Genomic DNA, 20,833 nt, shown 5'->3' with positions numbered 1-20,833 from the left:
TATGTAGTAACTTGCATGTATATCTTATTTTACTCTTGTAGGGCACAAGCAACATGAGTGTGGGGCTATGTGATTTAGGATCTGGTAATGCAGTTGGAGACAAGGGAAAGGTAATTGAATGCAAATATGATTGAATGAATAGTTTAAATAACTTATAATGATTATACACGTCTAGACATAGATTGATAGTTTCATATACTTGTTAACCATATGTACAGAGAATTCTTGGCTTCACATCCTTGTTGACTACACCCACTATACCTGAAGATAAAGAAGAAGAAGAAGAGATGCCTCGAGTACATGTGTGTTTATTTTATTTTGTGTTTAGTACATATAATTTTTTATTATCAATGACAATTATATGCTAACTTGTATCAATTTCATGTTTGTGAACATATGTAGGTTGTATATAAAAATATTGAAAACATACCTCCTCTACCAAAGACATACATCAAGAGTCCTGCAAAGCCGAAGAGAAAACGTGGAGATGAGGCAAACAAGAATAGTTCAATTATAGTTCATTTTTATGTTAACTTTTCGAATGTGAGAACTATATAATATAACTAATCTTAATCATGGTTTTTTTTTTCTTGTGCAGGATCCTTAAGAGCCGAGTAGTGCGGCAAAGAGGATTGATTTTGATGATCCATCAGCAACTTAGGATGTTATAGATAGTTTTGGGATGCTTACATGTCTATTTGGCATGTATATTTTGTATATGGACATGCATTCATGTATATAGACATACATTTTATTTGAGTTGGCGTTTATGTCATATTTGTGTATGGACATACACTTGTAATCATTTGACAGTTTCATATATACAGAAGTTGATATTTGATCATATAAATTGTTGCTTATATGTGCATGGTGTTATCATTGAAATATTTAATCTTCAATCCAATAATTAACAATGGTTAATAATGGTTACTTAATGAACAATACAATTCATTTCATTTCATCATAAGTGTTGTTTGTATAATGAACAGTACAATTCATTTAATGAACAATACAATACAATTTATTTAATGAACAATACAATACAATTCATTATTACCCTATGCATTTCTCCTATCCCCCCCCCCCCACTCGATCGAATGCTTGAGGTTATACCCTACCAACGTCATCCCTTGAGCACCTTAAGTGCTAAAAATTGTCAAACTTTGGCAGGCCCTAACTCGAAATCCATGGCACCTGCAAACAATATGTTTGAACCTATGGAGCCATGAGAGGGGTCCCTACAAAACCCTATCTTGATTTTTCAAGTTCCCCTACGGTTTTATTAGGGCAACATTTTTTGGTTGGCGAAAAAATCGTCAGTCTCATTCAATCGAATGTTGTCGCGTGGCCAATTTATCATTTTGCTCGTCATGATAACGAACAATCAGCTTTGACATGTCCAGTTGGGCATTATTACCCTATGCATGCTCCTATTCCCCCCCCCCCCACTCGATCGAACGCTCGGGGTCATACCCTACTGGCGTCGTCCCTTGAGCACCCTAAGTGCTAAAAATTTGTCAAACTTTGATGGGCCCTAACTCGGAATCCGTGGAACCTATGAAAGATCCTTTTGAACCTATGGGGCCATGAGAGGGGTCCCTACAAAATCTTATCTCGGTTTTTCAAGTTTCCTTATGGTTTTATTAGGGCAACATTTTTTTGGTTGGCAAAAAAATCGTTAGTCTTATTCAATCGAATGTTGTCGCGTGGCCAATTTCTTGTTCTTCTCGTCATGATAATGAACCGTCGGCTCTGACATGTCCAGTTAGGAATTATTACCCTATGCATGCTCCTATTTTTCCCCCCCACTCGATCAAACGCTTGGGGTCATACCCTACCGGCGTCGTCCCTTGAGCACCCTAATTGCTAAAAATTGTCAAACTTTGACGAGCCCTAAATCAGAATCCATGGCACCTATGAATGATCTATTTGAACCTATGAGGCCATGAGACAGGTCCCTACAAAATCCTATCTCAGTTTTTCAATTTTGTCCTATGGTTTTATTAGGGCAGCATTTTTCGGTTGGCAAAAGAAATCATCAGTCTCATTCAATCGAATGTTGTCGCGTGGCCAATTTCTTGTTGTTCTCATCATGATAATGAACCATCAGCTCCAACGTGTCTAGTTAGGAATTATTACCCTATGCATGCTCCTATTTCCCCCCCCCACTCGATCGAACGCTCGGGGTCATACTCTACCGACGTCGTCCCTTGAGCACCCTAAGTGCTAAAATTGTCAAACTTTGACGGGCCCTAACTCAAAATCCATGGCACCTGTGAATGATCTATTTGAACCTACAAGGCCATGACAGGGGTCCCTACAAAATGCTATCTTGGTATGTCAATTTTTCCTAGGTTTTATTAGGGCAGCTTTTTTTCGATTGGCAAAAAATTGTCAGTCTCATTCAATCGAATGTTGTCACATGGCCAATTTCTCATTCTTCTCATCGTGATAACAAACTGTTGGCTCTGACATATCTATTTAGGAATTATTACCCTATGCATTCTCCTATTCCCCCCCCCCCCCCACTCGATCAAATGCTCAAGGTCATACTGTATCGGCATCGTCCCTTGAGCACCCTAAATGCTAAAAATTGTAAAACTTTGATGGGCCCTAACTCGGAATCCGTGGCACCTGCAAATAATTTGTTTGAACCTACAGGGCCATGAGAGGGGTCCTTATAAAATTTTATCTCGATTTTTCAAGTTTCCCTATGATTTTATTAGGGCAGCATTTTTTCGGTTGACAAAAAAAAATCATTAGGCTCATTCAATCGAATGTTGTCGCGTGGTCAATTTCTCGTTCTGCTCATCATGATAACAAACCACTGGCTCGGACATGTCCAATTAGTAATTATTACCCTATGCATGCTACTATTTTTCCCCCCCACTCGATCGAACGCTTGGGGTCATACCCTACCGACATCGTCCCTTGAGCACCCTAAGTGCTAAAAATTGTCAAACTTTAATGGGCCCTAAATCAAAATCCATGGCACCTGCAAATGATCTATTTGAACCTACGAGGCCACAAGATGGTCCCTACAAAATCCTATCTCTATTTTTCAAGTTTCCATATGGTTTCATTAGGGTAGCATTTTTTCGGTTAGCAAAAAAAATTGTCAGTCTCATTCAATCGAATGTTGTCGCCTGGCCAATTTCTTGTTCTTCTCGTCATGATAACAAACCGTTAGCTTTGACATGTCCAGTTAGGAATTATTACCCTATGCATGCTCCTATTTTTCCCCCCCACTCGATCGAACGCTCGGGGTCATACCCTACCAACGTCGTCCCTTGAGCACCCTAAGTGCTAAAAATTGTCAAACTTTGACGAGCCCTAACTCAGAATCCATGGCACCTACAAATGATCTATTTGAATCTAGGTGGCCATGACAGGGGTCCCTACAAAATCCTCTCTTGGTTTGTCAATTTTCCCTAGGTTTTATTAGGGCAGCAGTTTTTTCGGTTGGCGAAAAATCGTCAGTCTCATTCAATCGAATGTTGTAGCGTGGCCAATTTATCATTCTTCTCATCATGATAACAAGTTGTTGGCTTTGAATTGTCCATTTAGGCATTATTACCCTATGCATGCTCCTATTTTTTCCCCCCACTCGATCGAACGCTCGAGGTCATACCATACCGGCGTCGTCCCTTGAGCACCCTAAGTGCTAAAAATTGTCAAACTTTGATGGGCCCTAACTCAAAATTTGTGGCACTTGCAAACAATTTGTTTGAACCTATGGGGCCATGAGAGGGGTCCCTACAAAATCCTATCTCAGGTTTTCAAGTTTCCCTATGATTTTATTAGGGCAGCATTTTTTCGATTGGCAAAAAAAACGTCAGTGTCATTCAATCGAATGTTGTCGCATGGCCAATTTCTCATTTTGCTCGTCATGATAACAAACCATCAGCTTTGACATGTCCAGTTAGGCATTATTACCCTATACATTTTCCTATTTTCCCCCCCCACTCGATCGAACGCTCGGGGTCATACCCTACCGGCGTCGTCCCTTGAGCACCCTAAGTGCTAAAAATTGTCAAACTTTGATGAGCCCTAACTCGGAATATGTGGCACTTGCAAATGATTTGTTTGAACCTATGGGGCCATGAGAGGGGTCCCTACAAAATCCTATCTTGGTTTTTCAATTTTCCCTACAGTTTTATTATGGCAGCATTTTTTCGGTTGGCAAAAAAATCGTCAATCTCATTCAATCGAATGTTGTCACATGGCCAATTTCTCATTTTGCTCATTGTGATAACGAACCGTCAGCTCTAACATGTCCAGTTAGGCATTATTACCCTATGCATGCTCCTATTTCCCCCCCCCCCCCGCCACTCGATCGAATTCTCAAGGTCATACCCTACCGACATCGTCCCTTGAGCACCCTAAGTGCTAAAAATTGACAGGCCCTAACTCAGAATCTGTGGCACCTACGAATGATCCATTTGAACCTATGAGGCCATGAGAGGGGTCCCTACAAAATCCTATCTCGTTTTTTCAATTTTCCCTATGGTTTTATTAGGGTGGCATTTTTTCGGTTGGCGAAAAAATCGTCAATCTCATTCAATCGAATGTTGTTGCATGGCCAATAGCTCATTCTACTCATCGTGATAACGAACTATCAGATCTAAAATGTTCAGTTAGGCATTATTACCCTATGCATGCTCCTATTCCCCCCCCCACTCGATTGAACGCTTGGGGTCATACCCTACTGGCGTCGTCCCTTGAGCACCCTAAGTGCTAAAAATTGTCAAACTTTGACGAGCCCTAACTCAGAATTTGTGGCCCCTGCAAATGATCCATTTGAACCTATGGGGCCATGAGAGGGGTCCCTACAAAATTCTATCTCATTTTTTCAAGTTTCCCTATGGTTTTATTAGGGCATCATTTTTTCGGTTGGCGAAAAAATCGTCAGTCTCATTCAATGAAAAATATAGATAAACAAGCATTACACTGTAGACACATAAGGATCATCAATATTTCCATGTATTGTATACACATAATTACCATTACACTCACATGTGACATCTATGAAGGAATATGCAAACATGATTTTTTTTCATTATCAATACAACTACACCAATGTACTCATGTACAGTTACATTGTATATCATCAATATAACTAAACCAATTTGCTCATGGACATTGTATATCATCATAAAAAAAGTTACATCAATTCACATCCATATACAAATACAATATCCCACTTCATCTGCATCATACATCCTCATGTCTTAAGAGAAAAGCTTACGTACAGCAATGCCTGCATATAAATGAAGACCAAACTAAGCAACCTTTTTATGCAGAATGAATGTGCTACAAGAAACAAATTATAACACTTAATACAGATTATTTTTTCAAATTATAAATAGATCATTTGAAACATTTTTAAGACATACAAAATTATATAATTATGAAACTTACCAGTTTCTCTGCAAAGTATACAAGCATAACTTTGAAGAAAGACTCATGTTGATTAAAGCCCTTCTCACCGCATTTCTCTGCATGGTTGAAGATGATGGTAGATATTGTCATTTCTAAATAGCAATACATTCACTTGAATTAATTTCAAAACGTCCTTTACATTGGGTGATAGTCTAGATTTAGAGTGCCAAAATTGTTGAATCTCCTCCTTCACATTGTCAGTCAACTTTTTATCAACATGTGGAAGCCTCCCACCAAAAGCCCATGTATCATGTTGAAGTGGATCATCAAGTCTTTGTCTTCGTGAAAGTGCTCTATCCAAAGTTTTACGGTTTATGTTCAAATCAACACAAGTTTGTCTCATTTGACAAGCCTTCCTCAGTTGATGGCTTACTAAGGAGGTTTTAATCACTCTTCGAGTGGTTCTCTTATCTCTTTCTTTGATATTCTTTCCAATAGAATTGAGAGCATCAAATAGATTTTTGGCAATAATAGAATTTATCACCATCTTGTTCATACGAATCTTCAATTTGTTTAGCAATGGTCTCATCTTTATCATCTTGAGCAATTGAACAAATAGTTGGCATTACTCGGTCAATGTCTTATTGCTAAAATTTTGGTCGAAAAGTTGTGTAGCCCACAACCTAACGGTTCTTGTTGACCTCTTGCCTTCAAGATTCGCAATAATGTTCTCATCAATTTCAAGTAACCATTTTGGGGTTCTTGAAGGTCTTGGATTTAGAATTTGTATTTCATCCATGAGAGGGTCTTCATTTCTAAAGTAATTAGGTGTTACATATTATTCACTTGGTTGAGCAATTCCACCTTCAATGTCAAAGTTTTCCACATTTTCACCTCCAATGTCAAAATTTTCCACATGTTCGCCTCCTATGTCAAAATTTTCTACATTTTCACCTCCAATGTCAAAAAATTTCATATTTACACCAAAATTATGGACACCTTCATTGTCAACTCCAAAATTTTCACTTTCCATTCTCACGTCATGTTGAGCATTTTCATTATCACTTTCAACATTTTCAACATATTAAAAATTTTCTTTCAAAATCTACATTTTTATTTTCAATAACTTGTTCAACATTTTCAAATTCAATTTCCTCTTCACTTGAAGTAACATTAGCAATATTTAACATACCTTGTCTTCTCCTCCTATGACCTTCTCTATCTCTTTCTCTATACACTTCAATTTGGTCATTTGAAACTTTTCTTTTGCATTTAGACTTTTGAAGACTACTACTCCCCATTTACCTCCACAAAGATGCTCCTAAATGATTGACAATGTAAGATTTGACATTAAGAGTCTCTCAAAATCACAAATTTGTCTCAACCTATCTGAAAACAAAATGTGAAGACTGTGGGCCATTGGAATCCACAAAATGGCCCACCAGGCTCTTTTTTATTTACAAATATCGGATATCGGATTATATCAGATATCCGATTTTAATGTATAAATTTGTGGTCCCCAAAAATTTTCCCATTGCCTCTTTTTTTTTAATGTTGCCACATTAATGGCAGTGATAGAAATAGGATATCCGATAAAATCCAATATCCAACTTTATTACTCATATTTTAGAGAGATAGATTATGGGAGAGGGAAAGAGAGATCAGGGGAGGGGTCATATGGTGTCCTAAGGGGTCATATGACAGAATATGACCCCTTAGAACACAATATGACCCATAACAACCCAATATGGTGTCATAAGGGGTCATATGTTGTTCTTAGGGGTCATATGGTGTCCCATGACCCCTTAGGACACAATATGACCCATAACGACAAAAATTTGGTGTCTTAAGGGGTCATATGACGTCCTAAGGGGTCATAGGACACAATATGATCCCTTAGGACACCATAGGACCCATAACGACCCAATATGTTGTCATAAGGGGTCATATGTTGTCCTTAAGGGTCATATGGTGTCTCATGACCCATTAGGACACAATATGACCCATAATGACACAATTTGGTGTCTTAAGGGGTCATATGGTGTCCTAAAGGGTTGTAAGACACAATATGACCCCTTAGGATACTATAGGACCCATAACGACCCAATCTGGTGTCATAAGGGCTCCTATGTTGTCCTTAGGGGTCATATGGTGTCCCATGACCCCTTAGGACACCATATGACCCCTTAGGACACAATATGACCCATAACGACACAATTTGGTGTCTTAAGGGGTCGTAGGACACAATATGACCTCTTAGGACACCATAGGACCCATAACAACCCAATATGATGTCGTAAGGGATCATATGTTGTCCATAGGGGTCATATGTTGTCCCATGACCCCTTAGGACACAATATGACCCATAATGACACAATTTGGTGTCTTAAGGGGTCATACGGTGTCCTAAGGGGTTGTAGGCCATAATATGACCCCTTAGGACACCATAGGATGCTAACGACCTCGTATGGTGTCTTAAGGGGTCATATGTTGTCCTTAGGGGTCATATAGTGTCCCATGACCCCTTAGGACACAATATGACCCATAACGACACAATTTGGTGTCTTTAGAGGTCATATGACCCATAACGACACTGTATAGAATCGCAAAGGGTCAAATTGTGTCCTAAGGGGTCATATGATATCTTAAAGGGGTCATATGACATAATATGACCCCTTATAACACAATATGACCCATAATGACAATTTGGTGTCTTAAGGGGTCATATGGTGTCCTAAGGGGTCGTAGGAAACAATATGACCCCTTAGGACACCATAAGACCCATAACGACCCAATATGGTGTCATAAGGGGTCCTATGTTCTCCTTAGGGGTCATATGGTATCCCATGACCCCTTAGGACACAATATGACCCATAATGACACAAAAGGGGTCATATGGTGTCCTAAGGGGTCATACAACATAATATGACCCCTTAGGACAATCCGATATGGTATCATAAGGGGTCATATGTTGTCCTTAAGGTTCATACGGTGTCACATGACCCCTTAGGACACAATATGACCCATAATGACACAATTTGGTGTCTTAATGGGTCATATGGTGTCCTAAGGGGTCGTACGACATAATATGACCCCTTAGGACATCGTAGGACCCATAACGACCCAATATGGTGTCATAAGGGGTCGTATGTTGTCCTTAGGGGTCATATGATGTCTCATGACCCCTTAGGACACCATATGACCCCTTAGGACACCATATTCCCCTTAGGATACAATATAATGCATAATGACAAATTTTGGTGTCTTAAGGGTTCATATGGTGTCCTAAGGGATCGTAGGACACCATATGACCCTTTAGGAGACCATAGGACTCATAAAGACCAAATATGGTGTCATAAGGGGTTTTATGTTTTCCTTAGGGGTCATATGGTGTCCTATGACCCCTTAAGAAACAATATGACCCATAACGACACAATTTGCTATCTTAAGGGGTCATATGGTGTCCTAAGGGGTCGTAGGACACAATATTACCCCTTAGGATCGTAGGACACAATATTACCCCTTAGGACACCATAGGACCCATAACAACCCAATATGGTGTCATAACGGGTCATATGTTGTCCTTAGGGATCATGTGGTGTCCCATGACCCCTTAGGACACAATATGACCCATAACGATACAATTTGGTGTCTTAAGGGGTCATATGGTGTTTTAAGGGGTTGCAGGACATAATATGACCCCTTAGGACACCATAGGACCCATAACTACCCAATGTGGTGTTGTAAGGGGTCATATGTTATCCTTAGGGTTCATATGGTGTCTCGTGACCCCATATGAGTCATAACGATATAATTTGGTGTCTTAAGGGGTCATATGACCCATAACGACACCGTATAGAGTCGTAAAGGGTCTTATTATGTCCTAAGGGGTCATATGATGTCTTAAAGGGGTCGTATGACACAATATGATCCCTTAGGACATAATATGACCCATAACGACACAATTTAGTGTCTTAAGGGGTCATATGGTGTCCTAAGGGGTTGTAGGACACATTATGACCCCTTAGGACACCATAGGACCCATAACAACCCAATATGGTCTCATAAGGGGTCATATGTTGTCCTTAGGGGCCATATGGTGTCTCATGACCCCTTAGGACAACATAAGACCCCTAATGACACCATATGGTGTCATAAGGGGTCATATAATGTCCTTAGGGGTCATATGGTGTCCCATGACCCCTTAAGACACCATATGACCCATAATGATATCATAAGGGGTCATATAACCCATAACAACATCGTATAGAGTCGTAAAGGGTCATATTGTGTCCTAAGGGGTCGTATGGTGTCTTAAAGGGGTCATATGAAAGAATATGACCCCTTAGGACATAATATGACCCATAACGACACAATTTGGAATCTTAAGGGGTCATATGGTGTCCTAAGGGGTCATAGGACATAATATGACCCCTTAGGACCCATAACAACCCAATATGGTGTCATAAGGGGTCATATATTGTCCTTAATAGTCATATGGTGTCCCATGACCCCTTAGGACACCATATGACCCCTAACGACACCATATGGTGTCATTCAACCCATAACGACACCGCATAGAGTTGTAAAGGGTCATATTGTGTCCTAAGGGGTCATATGGTGTCTTAAAGGGGTCATATGACACAATATGACCCCTTAGGATACAATATGACTCATAAAGACACAATTTGGTGTCTTAAGGGGTTATAAGGTGTCCTAAGGGGTTGTAGGACACAATATGACCCCTTAGGACACCATAGGACACATAATCTATCTCTCCATCTCCCCTAATCTCTCTATCTCTCTCTTCCTTACCCCTCCCCATCTCTCTCTCTCTCTCTCTCTCTCTCTCTCTCTCTCTCTCTCTCTCTCTCTCTCTCTCTCCCCCCCTAATCTCTATCTCCCTCTCCCCTAATCTCTCTATCTCTCTCCCTTCCCCCTCCCCATCTCTCTCTCTCTCTCTCTCTCTCTCTCTCTCTCTCTCTCTCTCTCTCTCTCTCTCTCTCTCTCTCTCTCTCTCCCTCTCCCTAATACCATATACTAATTTATTTATAAAATATATTAAAATATTATATATTAATATATTAATAAACAATAGATTAATTATGTGCAAATTTAGTTAGTGAATTTACTTATTAAAATCGAATATCCGATTTTTGTTGTACAAATTTAAAATTTAAAATTTTGGCTCGAGAATACTTTGGCATTTGGCTTGGAAGTGACAAGCCTGGAAAATCAACTGAAAAAACATGTTTTTTAGTATTCCTTGATTTTCCAAACTTTACACTGATGGCTGACGATTTTTTTTATAGCCAAAATTGATAAAACGAAAAAGATTTTTTAAGGATGTTCTTAGCTTCCCAACAATATAAGGCTTGTCTTATTTTGACTTTAATAAATAATTATTAATTATTTTCTAATTGAATTCTAACAAAAGTCCTGATTGATAGACTGATTGAAAAACACTCATAACTTTCAAACTGTATAAAAAATTTTGAATCTGAAACATGAATCACATCCTATGCTTCGTCTACTATAGGGAAAAAAAATTTAAAAATAAATTTTATAAGGTTTTAACCAATTTAAGGTGGTCAGACGTAGGAGTTTTTGAATTTCTAAAAAGTTGTAGTAAAAAACTCATAAATAATTATTTACTTTATAAAAAATTATAAAAAAATATGTGTCACATTCGGACATGAGTCTAATACTTATATTATAAATATTATAAAAAAATATTATGATTTTATTGTGATTAGGATGGTCAGACATACGTCTACTTCTTATCTTTTTCCTGAAATTTTTAATTTTCATCAAATAGGATTTTTTTTTCCCAAAAAACAACTAGTAGCTTAGAAACTACATTCAATTTTCTATAGATTCTCTTGTTACATATTTTTAAAATAATGTTCACAACTTATTCAAATTTTCATGTCAAGTTGCATAACTCTAATTTTCTAAAATTCCATTGCCACTTAAGGGCCTGTTTTGGCACACCATGATCCTGTACATACCCTTATTCGTTACATATAGGAAAAAATAATTTTATATGAATGAGGGAATAATATGGATGGCCATATTGACAAATCTTTTGGAATACAAGTAATATGGAAATCACAAGTGTTTTACCATTGGGTTGACTTGAAACGTGTTACAATATACTTGATGTAGGTTTTAGCTAGACATTTCTTTCTCGAGCTTAAAACCTATACCATGATACTTGCATATAAAAGTATTTATTAATAGTCATGTTAGCACAACTTAGCATATTATATTGTTTTTTATAAAGATAAACAGGTTTTACAAGGACCTGAAACCCAAAGTTTTCTAGACCAAGGCTAGCAGCCAAAAAGGCTTTAAACAGAAATGAAACAAGGGATAAACCCCACACAAACCCAAAGCCAAAAACAACATGAAAAGCCCCAAAAAATAGGAAAAAACACTCAATTGAGAAAGTGCACCAGTTCAGTGTTCTTTTGAATATTCTTCTTGTTGATTTTCTCCAGATCCTCCATGATGAATCTGGAGGTACACTAGTCCTGGCTCCGGCTCCTGATCCTAGTACAGCGACCCGAACTAGTCTTCCCTCTAGCAGCACTCTCGCCACCCTCTGAAGCATTACTTTTTTGTTTTTCCCTGAAGGGAGGATCACTGGCTATGGGTCTAGTTCTATAGTCAACAATCATGGAATTGATTTTTTTCAAACCTTTAGTGGTGTTACTCATCGCCTCCCTATTGATTTCCTCTAGATTATTCAGGTTGTCATTGATGTCATTCACATACTCTTCCAGCTTATCAATTATGCTCTCATGGTTGATCTTCATAGTTTTGACATCTTGAGACAACTTTTGAATCATTCTCATGAGCTTATCAGTTTTACTAGACCCAGGGGACTCCATGAAAGTGTCAATAATGCCCTTAATCCCATCTTTCATGGTTCCATTTTCCTTACCAACCCACTTCCAGCAGTTCTCCTATCCCCTAGTGACCTCCAAAATCAGGTTTTATAGCACCTTCTCCCCCTTTTGACCACCTTCATTATCCCTATTTAGGGTCCCTTGTTTCTCATTATCTACATTGATGGGGATGTATAACCTAATCTCGTGGTCCTTGTCTTTGGACCCACTTGACTTGGTCAATTTCATTTTCTTCCTAATGGGTGTCTCCAGGTCTTGCATTTTCCTTCTACGGGACTTAAATTTGCTTGCCGCCCACCTTGGAGGATTGATTTTCCTACTATTGTTAGCTCCAGGAGTCACCATAGGCTCCCCTTCTTTCTTCGGTCTATACTCAGGATCCTCTGAATCCTTGATATCATGCTAATCAAGGGTAGTGCCACAACTGTCCTATTCTATCTCTGTATCAGAAACAAACTACACCTTGGGTTTAGAGGAAGAAATGTGGGTTTTATCCATGGGGGAGGGTTTCACTTCATAAGATTTGGCATACTCCATGATTAACATGATAAGCCCCTCATGAAGCACCAGATTATCCTGGTTCTCAGCATGTTTTGCTAAACTATTTTCTATGGACGAAACCAAGTAGAAAGGGAAGGAAATAATTTTACCATGCCTAAAATGTTTTTAAATTGTAAAATGGTATAAGATATTAGCAAATCTATCATCAAGAGTGATATACCTCATGATGAATTTTTCCATGTCAGCTCAGAGGGAATTCAGTTCTTTCCTGTTGTAGCCACCATCCTCCATTTTAGTCACCCTCTGTCGTTCCTTTTCCTTGTCAAAAAGAGTAGTGATGGCCTCCTCACCAAACTTCCTCTCTCTATAAAATTTCTTACCCTCAAAATAAATTCTAGTACCAGTGGCAACCAAGGTTTCGTCAACATGAAATTTTGCCCCATAAACAGCCAACACACCCTTATTCCACCCATTGATAAAGCTTTCAACAACCAGGGGAGAGTTACCATGAAGTATCTCCAGATAGGGAACCATCCCACTGTCAGATATTTCCTCTAAGACCTCCTTATTCTTTTTCCACTTATCATAGGTCATGGGTTCATACCTATTCTTGTCACCATCCATTCTATTATGTAAGCAATCCAGACAATTGCAAACCAGGTGCAAAACCAGAAAAAAACTAAACCAGAAATAGGGTGAGCTGAAGTTTCTAGAGATTCTCAAAGTGGTAATAATTTGAAATACCTTCCCAATGGCTCCCATCCCATCATAATCTCTCAACATTAAAATCATTTGTAAGGCCAAAGATATCGACATCATTTCTTGCCAAGTTGCACAGAGTTTTTGGGAAGGTTTCCCTTCCTCTCCACCATTTAACCACCACATTTTCAACAGCCAAGTTGGCAACATGATTTGCCGGTTTATTTCCTTCCCAGAAAACTTGCAAAATTTTGAACTCCTCCAGGTCGGAAATCATTTCAAGGAAATCCTTAATCATGTTCAAAATAGTCCATCTTGGCTCCATACTACCCCTGATGAATTTCACAACGTTGAGCGAGTCACTTTCCAACTAGACCCATCTAAATCCTTCCTTGCTCGCCATGTGTAGCCCTATGTAGGCAGCGCTAGCTTTCAAATAATGGTTAGTATGGGTTCCCAAAGGGAGCGCCACTGCAGAGACCAGCAAACCCAAGTGATTCCTCGCCACTCCCCCACAACCTATCGGCCCAGGATTTCCCTTGGTCACCCCATCAATATTGATTTTAATCCACCCTAAAGGAGGCAGATGCCATAAAATATTCACTCTGCTATGTTTTATTTTATAGACTAAACAAAGATATTCCAGCAAATCTGTCATCTTTTGATAGTTTCCCATTCCTCCTAGTTAGAATCAAGTGGAGGGTCAATGTGACTGATGTGCTCCCATCTCTATCTTTTCTTTTCCTTCTTCCCCCTCTTTATCCCCTTTGGATAGAGGTCGATTTTCATTAAGTATCTTGGTATCAAATGGTTGCATCTTTTAGGAGTAGACACATCTTTGTCAAGGATTAATTAATCTTTCTTAAGATCACACCTTTCCATTATTCATGAGGATTTCTTATTTATACAAATTATCTTTTTCTCTTGATCATTGCCTTACATCATTACTTATAATTGTTGTCTAATGAGTAATCATCCTTTGAATAGCTAAACATTTGATTAGTTAACATTTGTGATAAATCCCTTCATGGGGGCGATATTGATAATATTATGTTGATGGCTACGTATGTAGTAATCTATAAGTTCTATTGCCGACTGCAATCATCTCTTGGCTAAAGTTAATATATTCATTTAGTTGCCTTGAGACTTAAGTCTTCTTTGCCATGTATCACTAATAATAAAATGATTATAATGGTCGCTCAATATATTCTATTTTCAATTAATGACTTGACCATCCATAACAAGTGATTTGTAATATGTTTCCCTGAGTGGTGATTACATCAATTGTCATTATTATATGGATTAATGGCTTGGTGGGATCCATCTGAGGTAATCATTGTACAAAATCACCATAATATAGAACTTTCCTCTCTGTTTATCCACCACATAGCTATTTTTTATTAAACATTGTCAAAGCAATTTGTTGCTTCCATTCTTTCAGTTCTAAACACTACCACTTAGAGAATCGGTCTTGCTACGAAAATCAAGTATATTTCTTTAATGTACTTCAAGTAGTTTTTAGAGTATTATAAGGATTATATCTCTTATTATATATAAATTATGCTTAAGTAGTTTTTAGAATGATATAATTTATAATATAATATTAATTTATTTTTATTTGAATAGATCAAGAATATTATTAGTAATAAATACTAATAAATATTAATTAAATAATAATATTTAATAAATAAATAAATTTCAAATAATTATTCTTTGGTAATTATTATATTAATTAATAATAATAATTGTTTCATTTAGGATATATATATAACAATCAAGGAGGGGACATGACAGTCCGCCCTTCTCGAAATTGCTTGTCATCAAGCAATTGACATTTTTCTCAAATAGAGTCATCTCCCAATAGAAACACAAGGTATACATATGTATATATAAAGACATGAAGCATACGTGAAGTATACACACAATACATATATTAATCATACACGAAAATACACATGAATCATACACAAGGATACATTTAAGTCATGAATCATTCATAAGGTACATGGACAAGTAAATTCATGTTAAACACAAAGTAGGTATAAGGTAAGTAATATGCATCAAATACTTAAAGCATGAAGCAATTCACTTGAATACATATCAACCATGTAGCACAAGGCCCTCAAGTATATACACGAAGTATGAAATCACACACATGTAAACATGAAGTAATATACATAAGACATGGAGTATTGATGTATGGCATGGAGCATTCACGTAAAGCACAAAGTAATATACACTAAGGCATGAAATTTGCACTTTAAGATATGTAAGGCCTGAAGCAAGACACAAATGCACCTAAGATACGAAGCATATATAAGAAAGGCACTCATGGATTGAACATGTTGAAGACACATCAGTCATATAGATAACACATGATTACATGAAACATACATTTAAAAGAAACATACATAAGGCACATGAATACACTTTAAGCATGAAGTATACACTTAAGGCAATGAGTACACACGTAAAACATAAAATATACACATAGGACATGAAGCATATACATGGAAAGATACAAAACTTGTATGAATATACGTATGGCATGATCCATACACCGATGAATACCCGCTAGGTAAGGAGCATACATGAAGAATAAATTTAGTAATCACAAATATTCACAAGGTAGGAAGCATACACTTGTAAGAGATGAGATATTTATTTGAAAATTACTCATATACTAAAGAGAAATGTTGTAGTTTTATCCCACAGGATGGCATGATTATGCTCTAATGCCACTGTAATGTCCCTACTAGTTAGATATCAATGTCCTGCAAAATAAACTATTAGAAGGCAACAAATATATATGTAACTAATCTAATTTGGAATTAAACTTCAGTTATTTAATTAAAACTAATCTCAATTCTTATTTAATAAAAAAGGATACGAGTGCAGTACTAGAACATGTCCTTAGGCGGTTGTGATGCTCGCCTTCTTGGAACCCATCTTGGTTCCAAGTCATACCAGGAAATCGATGGATAATTCGATTCCTGTCTTGGATGTAACATCTTACATCCAAGCCTACCAAGGAAGACCATCATATATGATCAATTCCTTGCCTTGGATGATGCATCTCATCATCCAAGTCTACTAGAGAGGACCAGCCAGATTCGTCTCTTCTTGGGTGAGCTTTTGACACCCAAGCTATAACATATATGCATATAAATACTCAGTATATACTGCCTACCAAGGATTATCATAATCCCTGAATTAGGCTAGGGGGATTTCTCCCATTAGCCTCCACCACATAGCCAAATTATTGTCATTCATTAACATCCAACATTTCATAACCATTTATATTTTCATTATCATTTAAATTATAATTTATGTTTGCCATTACCTAGTCCAATATGTGGATTGTCCATATTTTATTGCTATCATTACAATAGTAATATATTGCTAATATATTACTATATTATCATTATATTATATCAGATTATATTAACCTTATGAACTTCAAGTTTTATTTACATTATTATGTTACTTATCATCTTTATACTATAGTAATAGTATTATTATGTATTAACAGAATTGATTATATTAATAACATTAAACTGTATTGACATTAATTGTATTAATAATATTATTATATTAATCATATTAATTTATACCAACACTGTCAATGTTAACAAGATCATATTCTATTATTTATGTTAATTATAATATTAATATTATGCTGAATTAATTATATAGCATCTCACGTAATTATTGACCGTTCATATAACCTTACCGTAATGCCTTTTTAACAGTCAATGTGACTACTGTGCTCCCTTCTCTATCTTTTCTTTTCCTTCTTCCCCCTCTTTATCCCCTTTGGATAGAGGTTAATCCTCATTCAGTATCTTGGTATCAAATGGTTGCATCTTTTGGGAGTATACACATCTTTGTCAAGGATTAATTAATCTTTCTTAAGATCACACCTTTCCATTATTCATGAGGATTTCTTATTTATAAAAATTAGCTTTTTTCTCTTAATCGATGCCTTACATCACTACTTATATAATTGATGTCTAATGAGTAATCATCCTTTGAATAACTAAACATTTGATTAGTTAACATTTGTGATAAATCCCTTCATGGGGGCGATATTGATAATATTATGTTGATGGCTACGTATGTAGTAATCTATAAGTTCTATTGCTGACTGCAATCATCTCTTGGCTAAAGTTAATATATTCGTTAAGTTGCCTTGAGACTTAAGTCTTCTTTGCCATGTATCGCTGATAATAAAATGATTATAATGATCGCTCAATATATTCTATTTTCAATTAATGACTTGACCATCCATAACAAGCGATTTGTAATATGTTTCCCTGAGCAGTGATTACATCAATTGTCATTATTATATGGATTAATGGCTTGGTGGGATCCATCTGAGGTAATCACTGTACAAATTCGCCATAATATAGAACTTTCCTCTCTGTTTATCGACAACATAGCTATTTTTTTATTAAACATTGTCAAAGCAATTTGTTGCTTCCATTCTTTCAATTCTGAGCACTACCACTTAGAGAATCGGTCTTGCTACGAAAATCAGGTATATTTCTTTAATGTACTTCAAGTAGATTTTAGAGTATTATAAGGATGATATCTCTTATTATATATAAATTATGCTTAAGTAGTTTCTAGAATGATATAATTTATAATATAATATTAATTAATTTTTATTTGAATAGATCAAGAATGTTATTAGTAATAAATACTAATAAATATTAATTAAATAATAATATTTAATAAATAAATAAATTTCAAATAATTATTCTTTGGTAATTATTATATTAATTATTAATAATAATTGTTTCATTTAGGATATATATATAACAATCAAGGAGGGGACATGACAATGACTTTTTGCCCAGTCCCTTTCTCATATATATCCAAGATAACTTTAAGATTTTTTGCTTCTTTAATCAAGCTTTCCCCCATCAACAAGGTATCATCCACAAATTGTTGGTGGGAACAAATAGTGGCTTGGGAAGAGGGTCGTAAACCCAACAGGTTGCTCTTTCTGACTTCTCTTTGGATATTTTTTTTGAAAGCTTCGCTCATTAGAATAAAAAGAAAAGGGGATAGAGGATCCCCCTGTCTAATACCCCTGGACGCAGAGAAGAAACCAGATGCAGAACCATTGATCAAAACCAAAAATTTAGGAGTGGACACACACTAATTAACCAGCTGGATGAACGGATTTCCAAAACCAAAAGATCGAAGCACTTTAAACAAAACATTCCAATTGACCTGATCATAAGCTTTGAGAATATCCAAATTTAGCAAAAAACCAAGCTATTCTCATGAACCACAATAATAGAATCCAAAATTTGTCTACTAGGGACAAACCCATTCTAATGTTTTGAAATTAAAGAAGGGAGGATTTTCTTAAGTCTCAACACAAGAATCTTAGTGAAGATTTTATAGATTGAAATGCATAAACTAATGGGTCTAAAGTCCTGAAAAGAATTGGCATTAGGATTTTTGGGGATAAGGACAAGGAAAATGGCATTCAACTCCTTGAGAAGCAATCTGGAACCAAAAAACTCTCTCGCAACATCCACACCTCAAAACTGATAATCTGCCAAAAATTTTGACTTAAAAAAATAGGGAAACCATTAGGGCCAGGAACCTTATTACCTTCAAAAGAGAAGACCGCAACTCTAACCTCTTCATGAGAGGGTATTCTGGTTAGCTCCGTATTCATGTCTTAGGAGACAGTGCTACAAAACTCCCACGAGATCTCATCTCGAGCATTATCATCAAGAGGGCCATCATCTGAAAGAAGAGTGGAGAAATATCTAATAGCTTCCTAGTTCAACTCCTCATGCTTATCAATCTAGCAATGATCCACCAAGATTTTGTTGACTCTATTTGACACCCTATGTTTGAGAGTGGTCATATGAAAAAACTTTGAATTTCTATCACCACTTTTGAGACTTAAAGCTCTAGATCTCTGCTTCCAAAATTCCTCCTCCTTGGAGATGATATCATGAAGATTGGTTAATAAATCAATTTCTTTATCCATAATCACAAGGATCATACCCAACATCTTGAATCTGAGATTGGACATCATCTAGATCCTTATTGAGCTTCTCTTTTATCTAAAAAATATTGCCAAAAGAGGCATTGTTCCAGTGTTGAATATTGGACTTGACATTGGAGAGTTTCTTAGCCACTCTAAACATCACAGTCCCTAGAATATCAACACTCCATCGTTCAGAAATTTTGTCATGTATTTCTGAAGCTAACAACCACATCTTCTCAAACCAAAAGGGGAAACCTTTCCTCCCAATCAGAGGGGATACAGTTAGGCTGATCGGGAAGTGGTCAGAGCCAATTCTAGAAAGCGCATTTAGCCTACAAGAAGCATCATGAATCCACTCAGGAGAGATAATACCCTTGTCCACCTTAACTTGAATGAGGTCCCCTCCAGTTCTCATGTTAGACCAAGTGAATTTAGCCCCAAGGAGATCCAAGTCTAACAAACGCAGAGAGTTAATCATATCTGTTGAGTCCTGTCTACTGTCATCTAAAATCGACATCCCACCAGACTTCTCCATATAGATAGAGGGGTGTTGAAACCCCCAATAAAATCCATTTCTTATTAGGGAAGGCCAGTCTAGGACTAATGATAGAGGACCAAAGCACTTTTCTAGAATTTTTCCCATTTGGGGCATAGATATTGGATATGATCCAAGAAGACCCATCTTTAAGACTAGTAAATCTAGTAGCTATGTGAATAGGAGAAGTTAAGACAATCTTACCAGTTAATAGTCTAGGATTCCAAAAAGTAGCAATTCCACCAGATGCCCCATCAACATCAACACAATGAGTTCTGCAATCTCTGAAAATAGCCAATTTAATCATTTACACTTTACAACCAAGCATTTTGGTTTCTTGAACAAGACAGATATCCGGCTTATGATCTCTAACCAAGTTGGATAGAAGATCATGCTTGTGGGGATGATTTAGTCCCCTAATATTCCAGGATATAACTTTCATTTGACTGGATAGGGGGATCCAATCCTCATGTCATGTAGTGTTACATGGGCTCCATCAGCAATGGACACCTAACTGTGTTTGTCTCTTCTAATCGCATTGGGTGGTCTCCCCACTACCCTCAAATTAGACCGACAATCCGCCTTTTGTCGGTTTCTAGTTTTAACTCCACTAGACACCGGTGTTGAGTTATGGCCATTTGGGGAATTCCTTCTTCTATTCTTAGCTCTGACCTATATAAATGGATTTGAGTTTTCTAGAGCATCTTCCTGGGCATCATCAGCCTGCATCCTAGTCTATGAAGAGTTACCGACTTCAACAACTAGGTGGATGGGGATATCCAA

Source organism: Cryptomeria japonica, chromosome 2, assembly GCF_030272615.1.
Source record: "Cryptomeria japonica chromosome 2, Sugi_1.0, whole genome shotgun sequence".
Taxonomy (NCBI): Eukaryota; Viridiplantae; Streptophyta; class Pinopsida; order Cupressales; family Cupressaceae; genus Cryptomeria; species Cryptomeria japonica.
The sequence above is the reverse complement of the archived record's forward strand: the minus strand, read 5'-3'. Positions refer to the sequence as shown.